The sequence below is a fragment of the Pezoporus occidentalis genome, unplaced genomic scaffold, assembly GCF_034315485.1.
Source record: "Pezoporus occidentalis ecotype Australia unplaced genomic scaffold, CSIRO_AGI_Poc_V1 ctg11, whole genome shotgun sequence".
NCBI classification, from domain to species: Eukaryota; Metazoa; Chordata; class Aves; order Psittaciformes; family Psittacidae; genus Pezoporus; species Pezoporus occidentalis.
The window spans coordinates 8,839,706-8,859,023 of NW_026912886.1; the positions used below are offsets into that span (position 1 = coordinate 8,839,706).

General features: G+C 38.5%; 1 long non-coding RNA gene across 1 annotated transcript in view; it reads left to right on the plus strand.

Annotated features, from left to right (window-relative positions):
* LOC134167104 (uncharacterized) overlaps nt 1-19,318 on the plus strand; it is an 80,860-nt gene that overhangs the window by 47,352 nt on the left and 14,190 nt on the right. The gene's annotated exons all lie outside the window — the stretch shown is intronic.

Consider the following 19,318-nt stretch of genomic DNA (forward strand, 5'->3'; position numbering starts at 1 on the left):
CAGTTACTGTGATAGCCAGTTAAAACCAAACCAAAACCCTCTGAGACCAGAAAAACCCCACAAGTGTTGTCCAGCCATATTGCTTCTTGTCTGTCTCTGCCTGCTTGCCAAGGCTTCATTAAGAAAGGAACTATTGACTCCAGTAAATTAGAAAAATTTGGGCTGGGAACTTAAAAAATGTCACTTGTAGGGTGAGAGGGAGGACAGGAGTACCTGAGGCAGGGATTAATAATTATTTTGGCCCAAATGCTCTCATAGCAAAGAGATTCTAGTGTAACTCTGCTACCTTTACCTGCTACAGGGGCTGCCAGGGGGCTTATCTGTCCCCCAAGTCCCAGCCTGTTTTCTGCTTCCACCTCTTTACTGAGGTCTCAGGAGGAGGGAGGGAGGAAAGAGAATTCATCAGAAATAAATGAAACACAGTCAAGTGGGAGCAGTGCAAATGCTGGTTGCTTGTAGGGATATTGCTTGTTACAGGAGTAGAGTAGCCAGTAAAGAGAAGAATAAATGTTTAACAGCAACAGAGCTGAATGCACTAATTTCACTACAGAAGTGTCTTGTACACTCCTCAAGATAGCCTCAAATATGAGAACAGTGTGATGAATGTAAAACGTGCCTGTGCAGGTCCGCTTCTGAAGGGCATTACCTATGCATTTCGAGTGAAGGTTATTGACGGTTACAGCAGTGATCATTGTCCATCACGCTTTAGTTCCAACAGATGAAACTCTCACAAAATCAGCCTCTTCTGGACCTCGCCAAATAACCCAGATAGTTTTGTGGTTGCCTGGTGTGCTGGTGAAAGCAACATTTACTGGTATGCTTTGCACAAACAAAGGAGCATCCAAAATGGGAGAAGCTTTAGCTTCTTCCAAGGGTATCTCTCCTTCTCAAGTTCAAATGTCAGTAACTTGGAAGTCCTTTGGTAATACAACTTACTTTGCTTGCTCAACAGAATTAATTGAAACTCTACAATAGTAAAAATGAATGTGTGGGGTGGTTCCTGGACGACAAATGCCCTACATTGTGCTCACATGCAGGGTAGTGATGTTGGTCCTAGTGCAGTCATGGGACAGAACAATGGATTCCCTTCTCTCCCCATTATAAGTTGTGTGCCTTGAAAGAAATTCAGGTTTAATACTGATTCACACTGCAGCTGCATGTGGGCTCCTGTGGTATGAGAAAGGGGGGTCTATGGCTTTTGGTCCTTTTTCCATGTGATGGGACATGAGGGGTTGACTTGGAGAGATTCTTATGGCAGAGGTAGTGGGATCACTGAACATGCACTGGAGCTTTCCTTGTTCAAAGATAGATTTCCTTTATGAAATCCAAATAAAGAAGTTGCTATTTAGAGAGGAATATTAACAAAGGACTTATTTTTATTTTTTTTTGTTCTCAAATTGTACTCTCTATAGTGAGCACTGTGGCTGTTAAAGAGATTTCCTGTGTACAGAGGGTAGGATATGTGTGGTAGCTTGACCCAGGCTGGATGCCAGGTGCCCACCAAAGCCACTCCATCACTCCCCTTCTTAGCTGAATAGGGGAGAGAAAAGATAACAAAAGTCTTGTGGGTTGACATAAAGAACAGGGAGATCGCTCAGCAATTCCTGTCGTGGGCAAAACAGACTTGACTCTTCCCCTGCTCCAGTGTGAGTCAACCCACCACAATGCAGTAACTGTTTTTTCAACGAGTATAATGTTAAAAATCTGCAGTAAGGTTGTACAGAGCTGAAAAATTGTGGTTTTGTGATATAGTCAAGGGGGTAAAACTGAAAAAGTATGTGGTCTTCTAGCAAGACTTGACGTATGCATCCACATCAGGTTTTGTTAATAATGTTCTTAATTTGCAGCGTGTCATAGGAGGGCAGCATTAGTTATTGTAATGCTGTATTTATGATGCTATTGGTAGCAAGCTGCAGTATAGTTTTTACCGCAGAACAGAACTCAGATTACTGGGGATTTAACATGAAAGTTCAATAACAGTAATTTAATATGTATGATGTACAGTTTGAATGATAGTTTTTTCTCTCGCTCAGCAGGAAATAAATGTGTTAAATCATTAAGCCTTGCTACCCTGTTCCCCATTCAGAAAATAAACATACATATAGGTCCATATCGTTCCATGGTTTTATTCTATGTAGTTACATTGGCTTTGGTAGTGTGACACTGATTTACATCAGGAAAGCATCCAGCCCAACTGTCAAATATAGTATCTTTATATGACCATGAATGTAATGAAAAGAAGTCGTATCAGGAGATCAAAAGTATTGACTGTATTTTTTTTGGCAAAACAGAATCTGGGGGTTTGAGGGAAAAGTGTATTTACTTTTCAGTCTTTGACTACTGACTTCTGGTTCAGAACAAACTGTCAAAGACCAAAATGCAGTAATTTTTAAAACTTTTTCCAAGTGAATTTATTGCTCATGATATGTTCTGAGTTGACAGCCCTGGAGACTGAAGCCTTTTAATTTGGGTGGATTTCAGGATCATCACACCAAGCCTGATTGTTTCACTTTTTGGGAAAGAACTCTCTTCATTTGTCTGTTACACAGTTCCAGGCATGCTGTTGATGCTCAATAAATAATCATAAATAGCGATAAGGTTAGAATAACATGATCTACACAGCTGTCCTGGACGGGGCTTGGGAAGCAAGACCCACCTCATTCTGGGTCCCAGTGCAGCTGCTCTCCTGGCTGTTGCTCCTACACATACTGCCTATGGACTGCAGGAGCAGCTGCTGGCCTCTGCTCTGCTCTGTGGGGGCTTTACAGGGAGTTTCAGCCTGTTCTCTTCTTCTGTGACAAATCTAGGGATTCCTGGCTTGAAAGGATTGATTTCTGCTTCCTGCTGAAAGCAATTTTTAGTTGTCCCTTCTAGGGTCAGGTGCTTATTCTGCACCTGAAGCAGAATGGCTTTTGAGCCAAAACTGCCAGGATTGTTCTGTCATTCCCATGGGTGTGAGAAGACTGGATTTCAGAACAAAGGGAAGGGTGCTGTAGCACAAGCTCTGACTCTTTAGCTGTGCTGCCACCATGGGTAGATGTCCACGTACTTGATGTGAATTAGGAGAGAAGGAACTGGAAGGTTGTGTGGAAAATTTCTCAAGCTCAGTATCACATGGCAGATTGAAGCTGTTATGAGTTACAAAAGTTTTCCTTCAGACTTGAGCATCAATCCTGGGCTTGCTCAGTTGGTGAGCCAGTGCAAGAGCATCACAGAATACTCTGCTCCAGTAAAGTGTCAGCCCAAATGTTGATTCCTGGTGTTGCCGCAGGAGTAAAGGCTGGTAGCACCTTGCAGGAAACAGATGTCTTGCAGGACTGGTCCGCCAGGTCTTTCCCCTTTCCCCATCCAGTAAATCCACTGGATGTAACCACGGAATGGAACTACAGGCTTAAAGCGCTCTATATAGGGGATATATGTTGATGTTTTTACTTACATGTGTGACTTTGCTACTAAGAATGGTCTTGAGTAAGTCACTTATACTTGGAAACATGAATTTGGCAAAAATGACCAATACAAGATAAAGATGGTGTATGCTAAAATCAGAGTGTGGGAGAAATGTGAAAAAGCTGAGCCAGGTTTTTGCCCTTTGAAGGCAGAAAAATGGCTGTGTAATAAGTTACCCTTTATACCAGACTAAAAAGAAATAATTCTTTCTTATTGTTGTCAAATTGACCTGAAGTATCACTGTGAATACATGTAGCTGTTTCCAGTTGCCTTTAACTGAGCTAGATATTGGATATTTCAGTTCTTTATAAATGCAAAATGAAATTATCATCATTTTCCAGAAGGCTCTCAGGCAGTATAAACAATTCAGCTAATGTAAAGTATTTATTAATAACTGCTGAAGCACTGTAAATATTATTTCCTTTTCTCTAGCTAGAAAATGCCAAGTCCCTGCCTCTGCCTCCACAGGAACAATCTATTGCTGCCTCACAGGCACTTCCTATGGGAAGGCAAAGATCTGTTCTTAAAGCATTCAGTATCCAATGTTTGCTGGTTATGGGGATAGTGATTTCTGGTAGTTGTTGGTATCTGGCTATTCATCAATAGCCAGAAAACCAGCCATTAAACTTCCAACTCTGTTAACAGAACTTGACCTCATGTGCTGAGCTCATTGATGCTACTGTTATTATCAGAGTTGGCATCCTTCAGATAAAATAAGGGAGTGTTTTATTTGACTCACTCCAGTTACAGCCCCAACTGCAAAGAAATGCCTTGTTTCTCTTTTATGACAATTTTTGATTTCCCACCTCCTCCCCATCCTGTCCCACCAAATTTCTTGTCTCTGGTCCCCCAGCCTCTCACCCATTGCTCTGCCAGCTCAGCATACTTTTGATCAGCAGGAAAAGATTCTGTCTGTCTCTAATGCTAAGTTGGTCTGTCTCTTTGCCCTTGTGGGAATGAAAAAATCCAATGGCATTACAAAAGGAACCATGAAGACTCTAATGTCATCCTGTTCAGGCATTCCCCTTCTTAGTAAAACAAGCCTTAATATGCAGGACATTGAATAAGCTGTGGTGAGTGCCAATTTCTTGCTTGTATACTTGTTGCACTGCCAAAGTCTCTTTGGCTCTCCAACAGGGATGCACAATAGTAGAAATGAGTAAAGTGAAATACCAGATCCAACTCTGATCAAACTCTGGAGGAGTTTTTATTTAGATTTGAACTTTCTCACACCCATTTCTGTGCAATAGTTGCTGGTGCTTGGTGGCTTGCCACAGCATAAATATCATGTGCTGGAATGTGTTTAGCTGTAGAGGATTACCTGGGAAAAAAATCCTTTCCAGTTGTAATGCTTTAAAAGGTCTGTTTTAACCCCGACTTCTCTCACCCCTCTTTTCTTGCCTTTTAAAACCTGCATGTGAATATAATAAAGTGCAGATTGAAGGTGGTCATTTACAGAGAAGGAAGAGCCCTGGTGTTGTAATTGAGATGTTACTGCCTGCCTCTATGGCACATATTAGCTGAATAAAACATGCAGTCAATAAAGGGAAGCAAAACAATAAAACTAAGCCCTTTGGTGCTCTGTTATAGGGTGTTATGCAACATAGAAACCTGCAGTCATAAAATTGAGAATGAGGGAAACCTTGCACTTTCAAGAACAAAGGCATTCAAGCATTAAGTTGGAAACAACGCTTAACTTCCATTCTCTTTGCACCTGGAAGCAGTTAGTTTTAAAAGCCATACTGGTATAAACCATTCTCTTCCAATTTAAATAGGGCCTTCATGTGTTCTTGTTAGATGCTTCTACAGAAACGTGGTTTTAATTAAGGCATGCATTGATCCAAGTCCAAAAGATACATTTATTTCGGAAGATAAATTCATTAGCCATGGGCATAAAAAGCTGGTGTTCTTACTGAGACAATTCCAGCCTTGGGAACCATGTTCTGTATTCTTTTGAAGCGTATGTTATGCTATACAGCTCTGTTTTGTATCGCATCAATCAAATATACTGTATCCTTAAGCCACTTGGCATAGTTAATTTTGAGAAATACAGTCAACCTGAAGGAAGAAAATTAAGATGTATAAGCATGGGAGGACAGATGTTTTCAGCTGTCAGATTTCACTAGCATTTATCAGTAATTTATGTGTGATACTTAGTTATGGAAAATAAATCCTAATGAATAATTTATTGAAATATATGACTTTAAGTAAATTGCTCAGACTGTAGCAAGTTTCATGAATGTCTTTGTAGGCATTTCTGGATTAGAAATATTTTTTTCAATACTTCTTGAGATGTAAATGAATAGAAGTCCTGGGGATAAGGTGTATTTCTCATCAGGTGGGCATAACTCACTCCCTATGCTTAGAATCATAGAATCATAGAGCAGTTAGGGTTGGAAAGGACCTGAAGATCATTTAGTTCTAACCCCCCTGCCATGGGCAGGGACACCTCCCACTAACCAGGTCACCCAAGGCTCTGTCCAACCTGGCCTTGAACACTGCCAGGGATGGAGCATTCACAACCTCCCTGGGCAACCCATTCCAGTGCCTCACCACCCTCACAGTAAAGAATTTCCTCCTTATGTCCAATCTAAACTTCCCCTGTTTAAGTTTTAACCCGTTACCCCTTGTCCTGTCACTACAGTCCCTGATGAAGAGTCCCTCCCCAGCATCCTTATCGGCCCCCTTCAGATACTGGAAGGCTGCTATGAGGTCTCCATCACTACACTATGGACTGAGGCTGGATTCCCTTTTTCTTTCATTCCCATGTATCCCTTGGTTATTTGGGGTGCCAACACAAACATCTGTGCCCAGTTTCAGATGTCTAAGTAGTCCTATGAAATGCTGAAAAATGTGTAATATTAAAATCTGTTCCCCACCAAATATCATCCCATGTGTATTCCTGAAACTTCTGGGAGAACATGGAAAACATAAAAATGGCTGCGACCATCTATTTACAGTGGTAAATGATTAAATTGTTTATATAGTTTGCGTAACTATATACAGGGAAAATGTTGCAAAATTATAATGTGAACATTTAGGAAGAGTCAGGAGTTTGGTAACAATTTCTGCCTTGCTTTCTCCCTCTTCTACTTTAGATAAAATTTGTTCTAATATGCTAGTTTCTGAAAATGTATTAATGTGCATGTTTATAAATGCTAAGAATGGTGCACCATTTTCTAACAACCACTTTAGTAAAGTCTGGCCTTTTCCTATGAACTCAGGCTTGAAATGATTTTAATCAAACATATTCTTGACTATCTTCATTCATAAGAAAGGCCCCATCTGACTCCTGACCACTTTCATGCTTGATGTTTTTATGGATCTCGTTTAAAGTCAGGGCAGATGACAGATGTGCTTTGACATCAGTGAACTTTGAACATGGCACTGCAGGTTCAAACGCTTGCAGGCCTGGGTCATTAGCCTGACATCTGCTTTCTATGGGGCTACAGGATAGACCTTATTGTACCACTTAAAGAGACTTGGACTGCATGATCAGAAATAACTTCTCAGGGACATATATCTCTTCTTCAATTGTACTGCACTAAGCTAAAGGCAAGAGTGCTTTTCAGCTTTATTACTGCTAGTATTGTGTGACTAGACCTTATTATTTGCACATTTTCTTAAGATGGAGTTAGTCAACATCGCTTGTGCTTTCTCGCTCTATATAAAACTATATTGGACATTGTGTATTTCCTAAATCTGAAAAGTTTGACAGTTTAGCATGAAGATTTTAGTCATGAAACGCTGAAGAGAAAAATGAACCTTACTGTATCTTTTCACTGGGTGTCTGTGAATGTAACCAGTGAAAACATTGACAGCCTGTGTGAAGTGAATAAATTTATCGCAAATTGGTTTGTTTCAATGGTAGGATTGCTACAGAAACTTTGAACATACCCTGTAGTTACCTCTTCTGTTTTCTACTCCACTTTAGGGAAAGCTTAGCATGAAATAAACTGACAGTTTGACAAAGCTACTAAATATGTATTGAAGAAGTCTGCTGTACTGTGTGTCTTTGAATATTGATTATTTAGAACGCAGTAAAAATATGAGGTAAGGTGATCAGATTAACTGTATTTATCTTCAGAATGGCATTTTATTACAAAAACCATTTACTTCAGCTGCTCAAAATTGTTTTTTTTTCTTTTTGAAAACCAGAATGTTTCCTTCATGCAATATAAGATTGTACTTGCTTCATTAAATTTAATTTCTTCATATGTAAATGCCAGTTTATGGGTTTTGAGAGGTGAGGAGTCTAAGGAGGATGCTGTGGTTGTGGAAGTGGTTTTACAGGCATCAAATAACACTTTTTTCCACCTCAGCATTTGCTTACTTCCAGATTTATGAATTCAAATAGTTGTTGCAAAGTTTTGAGGTCATCAAACAAACCAAAATTTCTGGTGGTATGTTCTTACTATTAGAAAGGGCTCCAGAAATAATAGAGACATACTCCCACCACCCCATCCACAAAAAAAAAAAAAAAAAAAAAATCAGAAAATTCACTCTTGCATCCATCACTAGGGGAAGATGTAGTGGAGAAGGAGGGAGAGGCAAGAGCGATTCTTCTCAAAAGCTTTTTGATTATTAATGCTGATTAAGCACACAGCCTTCAATCTGATGACATTAAGTTTTTGTGTCACTTGCTGGCTCATCTGATGATTTTTGTTGGTGTTTTGAAGGACACTCAAGGAAAGCTAAGATTCCACTTAGGAGATGTTTTCCATGCTGTCCCATTATTTATGTCATAAATCCTTTTTGTTCTGAATCAGTGTGGCATTTACTATAAAAGGACCTTGGTCTATGATCAGAGGTCCTGCCTATTACTCTGATTTCCAGAGAAGAAAACTGGATAGAGAGTTTGGGTCCTCCTGGTCACATTTAGATCAGAAAACATCTCACAGGGCAATGGCAGCTTTGATTTGAAGAATTGTGGGTTGCATTTTCTATTTCAGGCAAATACTTACCAAAACTACTGCAAATACATCAAGTAAGTTTGCGGCCTCTTAAATGAGTGTAATACGACTCAGCTCTCAGGCTCTGGCTTTCTGCCTCCAGCATTGCTTTTGAAGTACTAGACAGAGGGGCTCTGTTAGATGTGAACCTTCCTGAGTAGTTCTAACACTCGGAAATGTACTCCTTACCTAGTCAATCCTTGGAGTTTTTAATGTTCAAGTGACTTTTCACGCTCTTGTCTGTCTCTCTGGAAATTAGTCTCCCAATTAGTAAAGATGCAAATTAACATACTACAGAAAATGTCCATTCATGTTAAACATTGAACACACAGCTAGTCACTGAGCATGTAAATGAATGTTACAGAAGATGAACTATAAGATGCTATGTAAAATGTAAAATCAAAGAATTTGGATGGTTTTCCAAGACTTATTTTTAAGGATTCAACAGACAATTTACAGATTATTAGAGAAGGATTTTATAGACTGAATAGTAGCTGTTCATGAACATAAATGCCATCATACAGATTTACTGTGGTGAGCTACAGCATTTCTTCCTTGGAGAAATACACAGCCTCCTTCAACATGCTCCAGTAAAATAAGCATTTTTAAAGGACTGAAGTTACACTATAATTTATAGTTATCATTTTAGGCACTGAATTTTCAGACCATTTCCCTCTGTTTTTTCACTGGTGAGGAATGTTCAAGGACTGTAATATCAGTGTGTCTCCCATTACAAAGTTAAACTCCAGAAACATTTAACAAGGTGAAAGTTCTAAAATTAGCCTGATTTCTCCAGCCCACATATCGCACACCTGTGGGAGAATGTGGCCATGTACAGTGTTCTCTACACTTTCTTTCCTCATTACAAATCAAAACACTCTAACCTAGCATACAAAACCAAGCGTTGCCTATTTTCATTAAGTCTAGACATTAATTCCAGATGTAAACCATTCCGCTTATCCTTCTTGAAGCTGGAAAGGGTATTTTTCTGTACCTGTGCCTGGCTTTTAGCATGTGAACTCTTTCTTTAACATATATTTGTAATATTGGAAAACTGCCTATTGCATAATTCACCCCTGAAGGTTTGTTGCTTCAGTTGTGCAGCTGCTGCAGAGTAAAGGCATGTAAATGTGAAGAGTTCAGCAAGTTCAAAGTTTTAATGTTCTATAACACGCTTTCAAGATCAATTTGATCAATACGTGCTCACTTTCCATACTTACAATACTACCTGACCAGTGCTTGCAAAACTTGGGGCTACAAACCCCTAGTTGTCAATAATTGCTTTCAAGAGGTATATGACACTTATAACAAGTCTGAGAAAAAGAAAGATTGTTGTTATATGATATGGGGTCTTTGTTGCAGCTAGAAAAAAAAATGTAGATTTTCACAAATGGGTAGAGGACCGCCAAGTCAAGTTGTTTTCAAAGTAAGGATCAGCTTTATCCTGAACCACTTTTGTATGGTTATGAATCCAGCTTATTTCTTAGAAACAACATGTTTTGCTGGTGGCTTTGCAGTTTTTAGCTGGTCAGTTGGTGGGAGCTTCTTTGTGAGCAAAGATTATCTCCCAGCAATCACTGCAGTTGAAACAGTTTGGGGTACAGGCAGTAAGTCTGTAGTAGTAGCTAATAAAAACGACCACATCGCTTCATGCACTGATGGTTTCTGTCACAATCGGTTTAGTGTTTTTTTTTAAGCATTTAAGTGATAGAAGGAGCAGATCCTTTAGTCAGTTAAATATGTGTGGATTTGAATAATCTGATTGACTGCCAGTTGACAGTAAATTTATCTCTGCTAAAGAGTCCAAAGAAGCTGATTTTAGCTGTAGTCCTTCTAACACAAGGGGAAGAGAGAATGCTGGTCTTAATCGTGAAATGGGCACTGGATGTGACTTGGCAGCCCTCAGAAAATTTTACTAGCTCCGTTGCTGATAGACTAAGCAGCAGTGCACAATATATTGCTGCTGCTACTGAAATTTTATGCTTGTGTTCATCTGCACAACAGTAGATATCAATTTTGATCCTAATGTTAATAAAGGGGAACAGAATTGGGAATGTATGGATAAACTCAGCAGCAGCTGGTCTTGGGCATTAATTTTACAGGAGAATTTTTCAGGGGTAGCGACTACTTTCATGTGTGTTGGAGTCACGACTAACACTAAGGGGTGGCAATCTGCCTGGGGCTCCTAAGTGCCATGTTAAGACAAATGACTGTTCAATTGCCCTTACTGCTGCAAGCTTTGTGATATATCTGAGTACGTAAGTTTTATAAAAATTGTTTACACTACATCCTTGCTTTCCTTGTTTTTCAGGATAGCAGTTAACCAAGATAGAGAAATAAGCTAGTGAACAACCAAGGGAAATAAAATTGTCACTGTATTGCTGGCAGACTTTGAAATGAAAGTGCCATGTAAAAATTTTTTCCCCTATTTTTCTTTAAGAATAATAAAAAAAAAAGAGTGTTTAAAGCATAAGTCAAGTTGAAAATTATAATTATTTTTGTTGGAACATGATGGAAAATAGAAAATCAGGGACAGACGAGTCACATGATTCTTAGGTATAGACCTGGCATATGAAGTTCACTGCTTGGATTGCTGCCTTTGCAGCTGTAAAATCCCTTAAAATTTATTTTTTTTTTTAAAAGTGATTTATTTAGCACAGTGAAGTAAAAGGAATAAAAGAGTTTTTTTTTTTTTTCAAGTCTACTGTATACATAGTTTAGAGATAGTAATCTACAAATATTTCCAGTGAAAATTTTTGTTATGTTGCTTTGGGTGTTGTAAAAGATGAGGACTTTATAGCATTTTCCAGCTATCTGTTCTCCAGTGGATATTAAATGCAAAGACTACAGAAAAACCCTTTCATGAAAAGTTACTTGCTGCCACTGAGACACTGACTATTAGTAAATTAAAACAAACATTCTTTATATAATTTATGATTTGACTGCTTGCAAAGCTGGAGTGTGGTGCTTGTGAAAGGACTTTAATATTTATTTATTTTCCTTAGCTTGCATGGCTTGCAATGAGAAAAGGCTTAACATTAATCATATGTAAAAGGAAATGCAGGCTATTCATGAGAAATACCAGGGGGAACATTTTCCACTGTTACTGTAATACAGTAAGTTGGGAATATCCAAGTTGTCATTTGTTAGGATCCGTTCTTGCTACCCTCTGACTGTTGCTGAACATTCATACCCAGTGGTGCCCATGAAGAGTGGAATCAAAAGTAACCAGTTGGAAAACAATTAGACGAGGAGGAGATCAATGATGATGAAGATGTCTTGGGAGTAAATTCCATCTGCACGGTGCTCTTCAAGAGCTGTTGGCTACATACAGTGTATTAGCATGTTAAAATGCCTAGGGGAGAAGTCTTAGAGCAGGAAACTGGCTTGCTGATAGCTACATGAACCATATAAAGGTTGTGAGGGCCCAAGCACTGTGCCCCTGCGCAGCTGGTGTTGGATGCCATTGCTCAGAAATCTTCATGCTACTTTTGAGCAACAAGCGAGTTTCTATTTTGAATATGAATGAGTGAAGTCAACTGCCCCTTAATTTATACACATTGCCAGAGACTGTCCCAGGGTTTGGAATTAAATACTCCAGCACAAATCTCTTTAAACCTCTCCTAAATAAGAAATTATGCTAAAGCTCTTTAGTAAGAAGGTTCTCCCCCTGTTGAAAAAAAATCAATTATGTTTGCTCTGCTGTGAACAATGTTGCTCTGTAGCCTTGCTTTCTAATTGGGTAATGCCTTAATGACCTGCTGGGAGGCTATGATGCATTGCTTTGGACCCTCACTGCAGGCTTTTAGACTACCAGTCAGATGTCAATGAAGCTTGACTCAATAGGGGTTCTTTTTCTAAAATTCCATTATTCATCAGGGTTTATGCACTAAAATGATCACAAAATAAAACCTTCACATCAAGCAGAGTTAAATAGAATTATGGATGCTTTACTTCATTGTTAGACTCTGAGATTGTCACTGGATTAAAATTAGGTTCTTTTTTATTTGTTAAATTTGATGAAAACATTTTCTTGAATTTGGGCTTTTTTGTTAAAAAGCATTGAAAGAAGCAACTTTAAAGGTGTTGGGTTTATTTTAATTTTTTAATGAGGAGATGTAAATCTATTTAAAATTAATTTGATCTATTACTCTTTATTTTAAATCATTAAATGGTTTGAAGAGTGACATTCACAGTCAGTGAGTGATAACTATGAGACCACTTATTTCATTTCATAGGTTTATTGAAGCATTCTGGTTTTCTATCAGAATAAAAATCCTACATTTGCATTATGTTTTCTTTCTAATGTCCAATAGAGACCAATAAAGTGGAATTTTAAAAACTCTTTATTGGCTGTTTTACAAATGTAGTGCCTGAGTTCTGAAGGACTTCTCTTCCAGAGCAACAAGGACCATCATTTCCCTTGCATGGAGAAGATGCCTTCCATAATGAGCCTAGGGATATGTAACTATGAGAAAGGTAAATTTAAGCTGGGAAGGCATCTTTCCAATTTAATGCATACATACACACACAAATACATGTATTCAATTTGAAAAGTAAAGGAAATGACAAACGTATGTTTTTATAACAGCCTCAAGAAAAGTTTTATAGCCATTTAAACACAAGTAATTTTGTTATGTAGTAATAAATTAGGAGTTACCAGGGCAACTTCGTATATTGGTTTATTCATACTACCTCTGGAACACATACCACCTCCTTAATGTGACTGACTGATGTGTTGTGTCAAATACATGTGTTTTGAAATTCAAAAGGAAGTTAGTCATATGATTACAGTAAAATGGCACCTTTCCCTCAAGTTTATAAAGGTTAGTGAAGCTTACAAAAATACAATTACAAGGAAGTGAAATGTATAAATAAGTGAAAAGTTTATTTGGCTTAACTCTCAGGCCCCTATGTTCTGGAAAATTCTTTAAATCTTAAGTTTTAACTTTCTGGTTTCAAGCTAAGGCCAGAATTAGTGTATCTTGGGGTCCACATCAATGAAATACTATTTTTTGTCAGAAGCCTCCCTTTTCAGAAGTGATAAGAGATTTTCTGCAGCTGCTTCACCTTCATCTCTCACACTGAACACTGCATTTTCAGTGATCCAGCTCTTGCTCTTAGAACTTCCATGTTCTTTATCTCCTGATTAATACTATCACATTTACTGTTAACAAATTTTAGTGCTACGCTTTGTCTAACTGTCTAGCATATAGGTATCATTTGTCATCTGTCATTAGCGATATATAGGATCTTCTCATCTTACTGATTATTTACCACAGAGGAAAATGAACTGATGTTTTCTTTTACACATGAAGGAGATTGACACATTTTTTTCGTAAAGCCTTCATAAGCTGCATTAAAACCAGTCTCCCGATCATTCAGACAATACATCTTAGTCCACCGTTTAAATAATTTTTTCACATTTACAAAGGTTTCATCAACATTTGTCTCTTCAATTGCAAGCTAGGTCATGAAAGGTGCCCTAACTACAGTTTCCTTGTATTTGCTAGCAACTTCTTTAAAAGCCCATTTTCTCCTCTGGTGTTCATTATTTAAGCAGTTTGCCAAAACAGGCTACATGTTAAATTGTCTCCAGGAATGAACACCCACCACAGTTACAACTGACTGCACAGGTTTCTCAAAACAACGTTATTCAGCCTCCAGATCCGGTCTGCCTCTGTGCGCAATTAGAATGATAAGTGTTGAAATCTCTGAAGTTTGCAGTGTCTTAATATGAAAAGCCTGTAATCCTTGAAAAATATATTGCACCTTGTCAAGAACAAAGCATATTTAGAATAATTGGAGACTTCATAGTTTAGTATTGATCAATTACTTAAGGTGTGAGCATAAGCTGGTGATTTGGAATGCTTCAGGCTCACCAAATGCTGGTTTTAGGAATTTAGAGAGGCTTGTTATGGATTCAGCTGTCATGTTTGATCTGTAAATGCTAAAAAGCTGTTCTGTTTTATAACACTATGCCCCCACCCCTATCGTGCAAGAGCCATTCTCTGCACATCTAATTCTAATCAGTAAAGTAAATAAACTTGAACTTGGAATACTCTCAAGAGCACTTGCTCATGTTTTCACAAACACTTAGGAAAGGACCCAAGTTTCTGGTAGTTAATATTAAAGCCTCAGCTGAAATACTCATTCTGGCTGTCCCAAACTAGAATTTCTTCCAGTATGCACTTGGAGAATTAGGGGACTCTGGAAGGCGACATGACACTCCGCAGGAAACCGTAAAGTCTTTTGGCCCTGAAATACAGGACTGCAAAACTCATTACATTTACTTTATTTATAACCCTTCTGGAGGTATCTTTGCTCTTTCCCTCTTCTCCCCCTGCACTCTGTCTCCCCCTGAATACTTCTGTAGATCTGTTCGGTCATTGGGCTTAAACAGTTGCATTTTTATGTTATTTTATGCATGACAAGAGAAAAACCTGTTTTTTTTTTAATTTTAAAACGCACAAAATAACTACAAAAATCAATATACAAATGATATGATTGCCTGATATATTCAGCTACAGTTTTAATGAGTATAGAAAATTAGTGGGCCACCTCACAGTGCAAACCTATCTGCTCCCCAGGGAATGCAATGTTATATTTAACTTTGATAAGCATAGGCTTTTATTGAAGGCTACTATCTTTCTAATGGGTGAATTACTGGCATCTGTTTAACAAAGCTGGGGTTAAGACTCAGGGTTGGATCAAATTGAAATAGGGAGATTTTTGCTTTTTTCAATACTTTTTGGTTGTTTTCTTAAATATCACAAAATGTCCTTTTTAATGTTTGAGGATCTATCTTCTGAAACTTACCCCAGTGTATGGGATTTGTCCAAGCTTATTCAGTACTGAACTTCCTAAAATGCTGCTTAAGTGTTATCAAAGCCTTGTGCTGTTCCCTTTGCAAGGCGTTGGGTCACCCTGAAGGATTAGGTGCTTAATTTATCCTGCCTGAAAAGACACATTTATAATTTGGGCAGCTTTTTCTCTAAGTATGGGGCAGCACTTTTTAGTTTTCAAAGAAAAAAATATAAAGTTTTAATCAGAAACCAGTTCAATTCTAACTTAATTTTGAATATTCTCTCTATATGTCTTTCTTACAGTATGGTAAAAAGAAAAATAAGAGAGTAAATGTTGATTCAAATCCAGTCATATCTGTAGAAGAAAAGCACAGTGGATTGTATTGAAGAAGATATCTTTTGTTGAGCCTCAAAGCTAGAATTAGCTTATTTTACACTGATGTGCATGTACCTGTGGGCTCTCACATTCGCTGTGAGACTGGAACTCCTGGTTTCCCTCTCTGAGAAATCAAACCAGCAAATTTCTGGCATAATAGATGTTCAGCTGTAATTTTCGGCTGCTACACTTATCAAAGGTGATTGATGAGAGCTACAGAAATAAAGAACTGCTGTTGATTTTCAGCTTTTACATGGCTTCCATCCCTTTGTTTCATAGTCTGACCTGGAAAAAAACTTTAGAGAAAAGCATCTTTAAATGGCAACTTCTCTTCTGATCAGTTTTTACATGCTGTAGAAGCCGAGGTTTAGGAGCTCATTAGTAGCATGTGGTTTTCTGGATTTGCAGCATAAGCCATAATCAAACTCCTTGGATGGCTGAAGTGTCAAAGATTCTCTTCCCTATGGCCTTACTGCTGCACTCTCTGTTCCCTGCTGATGTCCACAAGGTTCCTAGTGCACTAGTGAACATCAGGATTGTATTACAGCAAGAGCCCCCATGGTGAGTCTCATTATTCTAGACTGAAAATATTGGATGAAGTTAAGATGTCTATGATGTCTTTTCCGTTTGGTTTGAGATTTATATTAGGATTTCAGCTGATAATTTTGCAGGCTTCTGCAAACTTCTCTGATGTCTTAAAAACGTGGTCTTCCTTTTGTGGTAGGCTTGAATTTGATACTAATGTTTTGGCTTGAAGCTGAATTACAACTTCTTTTTTGTCTTTACTTTGCTTATAGAAATGTTAACCTTATTAGAATATGACTCCAAACGATTTTGGTAAGTTTTCAATTAGTGGATTTGTAATGAATAGTTTACACATGGCATCATAGCTTTTTCTAGGCCAACACTGTACTATGTGAAGTCATATTAAAAACACTAAGCTGAATTCATAGTTACTAAGTTAACTTAGAAAAGAACATTTATAGAAAACTAATACTTTACCATTAGAGTGCTGGCATTAGCTGTGTCTCAGGTGCAGAATTTGGTTTTGCAGTCTCCCTACTGGTGAAACTATTGTCAAAATTAGTTTGCTGCAAGGTTTTTTTCTATGATAAGATTATCTACTATCACCTGAAAGTGACTGGGATGTCTCTGTCTTTGTACTAACACAAGAGATATTAATTCCTGCCCTGACCAAGAAACCATTGTAAAGAAATGTAAGTTCAATAATTCCATGAGCTTGCTGCTGTGTCCTTCCTGTTTTCTTTCAATTCATCTTGCAAATTGCTCTCTTTTATTGCTTTTAATTTCAGGAACTGTTTGTGATTTGATAATATTTTCTGATGTTCACTATGAGATGTCCTGTGCTATGACTACATTAGCAAATAAATCAGCAAAATAGGGGCAGATTAGTTGAGTAAAGAAGTTGGTGCTGAGGTTTCTGCATCCACATCTCATGTTCTCTGGAGATTCTTCTTCAGAGTAAGTTCAGCCTGGTCTCCTGGACTAAATTTCCATATCACAAACATGGTATAAAGCTGTCTAAAGGAGCAGCTATTGATTCAAATCCTTATGTCTCTGTATGTTGGTTAACACCTGAAAATGTTAAATTACAGTCCTCTCTGAAAGCACAGAGAACTGCTCTGTCAATCCAGCCATCATGGGGTGACTAGATTCAGGTGTGAACTGTCCTCAGAGCTGCCCTGCTGCTGCAGCCTAAAATACCCATATAGGCACAAGTCAGCTGGCTCTGATTTCTCATAAGGAAAGACTTTGGAATTCCTGAAAGCTAGCTCTCTGTAAGATATCTCAAATTGAACTGTCAAAATGCTACTCATTTTGGAAAGTGTAGAACACAGTAAATAAATCATAGATGTTTTAACAGTGTCAGTGCATGGGAGTAGTTTCACTACCACTAAAAGGAGTATTCTGATGCAGACTGGATAAAAGGTTTTCAAGTAGAGAGATTTCACTGAGAAATGGAGAGACTTAAAAATTTGGGGTAAATTCAGGGAATTATTTCATCCAGAATTGAGAAGTAGGATAACATTTTAGTGTATCAAAACCTGGTATTTTATAGATGGAATGAAATCAGACTTTTTTTGACTTTTTTTTTTAACTATTTCAAAATATTTCATTTTGGGTTTCAAGATGTAGCTGACTTTTTTTTTTTTTTAATTCTGCCCAACAGCCACAAACACTTCTGCTTCAGATCAATATTTTCCTGGTTTTTTGTCCTTTTTTTTTTTTTTTTCCTAAACCACAAAATGGGAAAATCAATTCATTCACTTGTTGTTTCTTATATGTTTAATTAGCTTCAGATGTCAGATCTGAAATTCTGGTTTTCTCCAGGGTAAGGTTGTGTCAGAAATTTCTGTGAGACAGTTTTGGTAAATCTGAGCATTACATAAATAAAAGGCACAGAGCTCAAAGCATCTCTGCTTCACTGTTTCCATTGTCAGCCATAGACTGCTATACTTTAGAAAGATTCTTGTGCTGTGCTTATGGTTCCAGCCCAAGTGTATTTCAGACATTTGACAGAACATGGAGAGAAGCGAAGTAAAAGCACGTGCTATTCTGTATAGTTCTTGTTCCGTCTGAACCAGCTCACCCACTTACTGGCAATGAGAATGTGAGATGATGCGGTCTTGTGGTCATGCATGAGCAGACACTGAAGGGGGCAAATGAAACCCAGGGCTCTGCTAAATGAGCTTGGGTGGCAATGTGAAGCCCCACCATCCTTGCCTATTTGCTCTGTGCTGTCCCTTCCTGCCCACTGTAGGCACTCCTTGCCCCTGCAGTGAAGCAGAGGAGACATACGCCTGTTGTCTGCAGTTCAGCCTGGTGTCCAGGCTGAACTGCAACCCACTTTCTTTGGCAGTTTAAACTAAAATGTCAACTCTGAGGAGAAACCCATCTCATCCTGCTGTATGGCTCTGGAGGCTGACACAGGGCAGAGCGGGGTTCAGCTGCTGGCTGCTTTCTCAGGAGTCTGGTAGAGCTCTGATATAGGCAGGCTTAATTCGAGCATATGAGTGCATCATTCTGCATCTGCAGTATCTCTTTAAGGTACGTATTTGAAGAGGTGTTATAATATTAGGTACAACATATTGGAGTGTTTAGAAAAGAGCCACTCCTATGCTGGTATCTTGAAATCCCTGAACTGGAAATCAAACTAAGAGTAAATTCTCCCTGGTCCTTTAATATCCTTTTACACTTCCAACAAGCCCCATTCTTAGAGGATATTAAAGTGCTTCGCCAGAGGGGTGCTTCCTTTCTTGAGGTAGTACACAGAGGTCTGGGTTTGAGAAAGCTGACTGATTTGTCCAGTATCACAGTTTGGTGGCAAAATTTAGCTCCCAGCCCTAGGTCCAACCAGTAGTTATCACTGCCTCTCTTAGGGATTAGCTGATTTAAGTTAAGTATCAGAAAGCTGCATTATTTGTATGAGCTAATAATTCTGAACTACCCTGGAGTAGCTGGCAAATCTGCAGCCAACAAACAAAAAAGCAAAGGAAAAAATCCTGCCACAATTTTGCATGTGAATAGACATGGCGAACTGCACCAGATCAATGAAAGGAGTAAACCAGTCTATGGCACATCTTTACCATGCAATCCTGTTTGACACAGTTGGTGCTCCTCGTTTTTGTGGGAGCTGTTCCTAGATTTCATCTGTCTAGGCTGAGAGAGAAATTCTCCACCCTAGGGAGAACAACTGAAGGGAAAAAAGTGTTTCT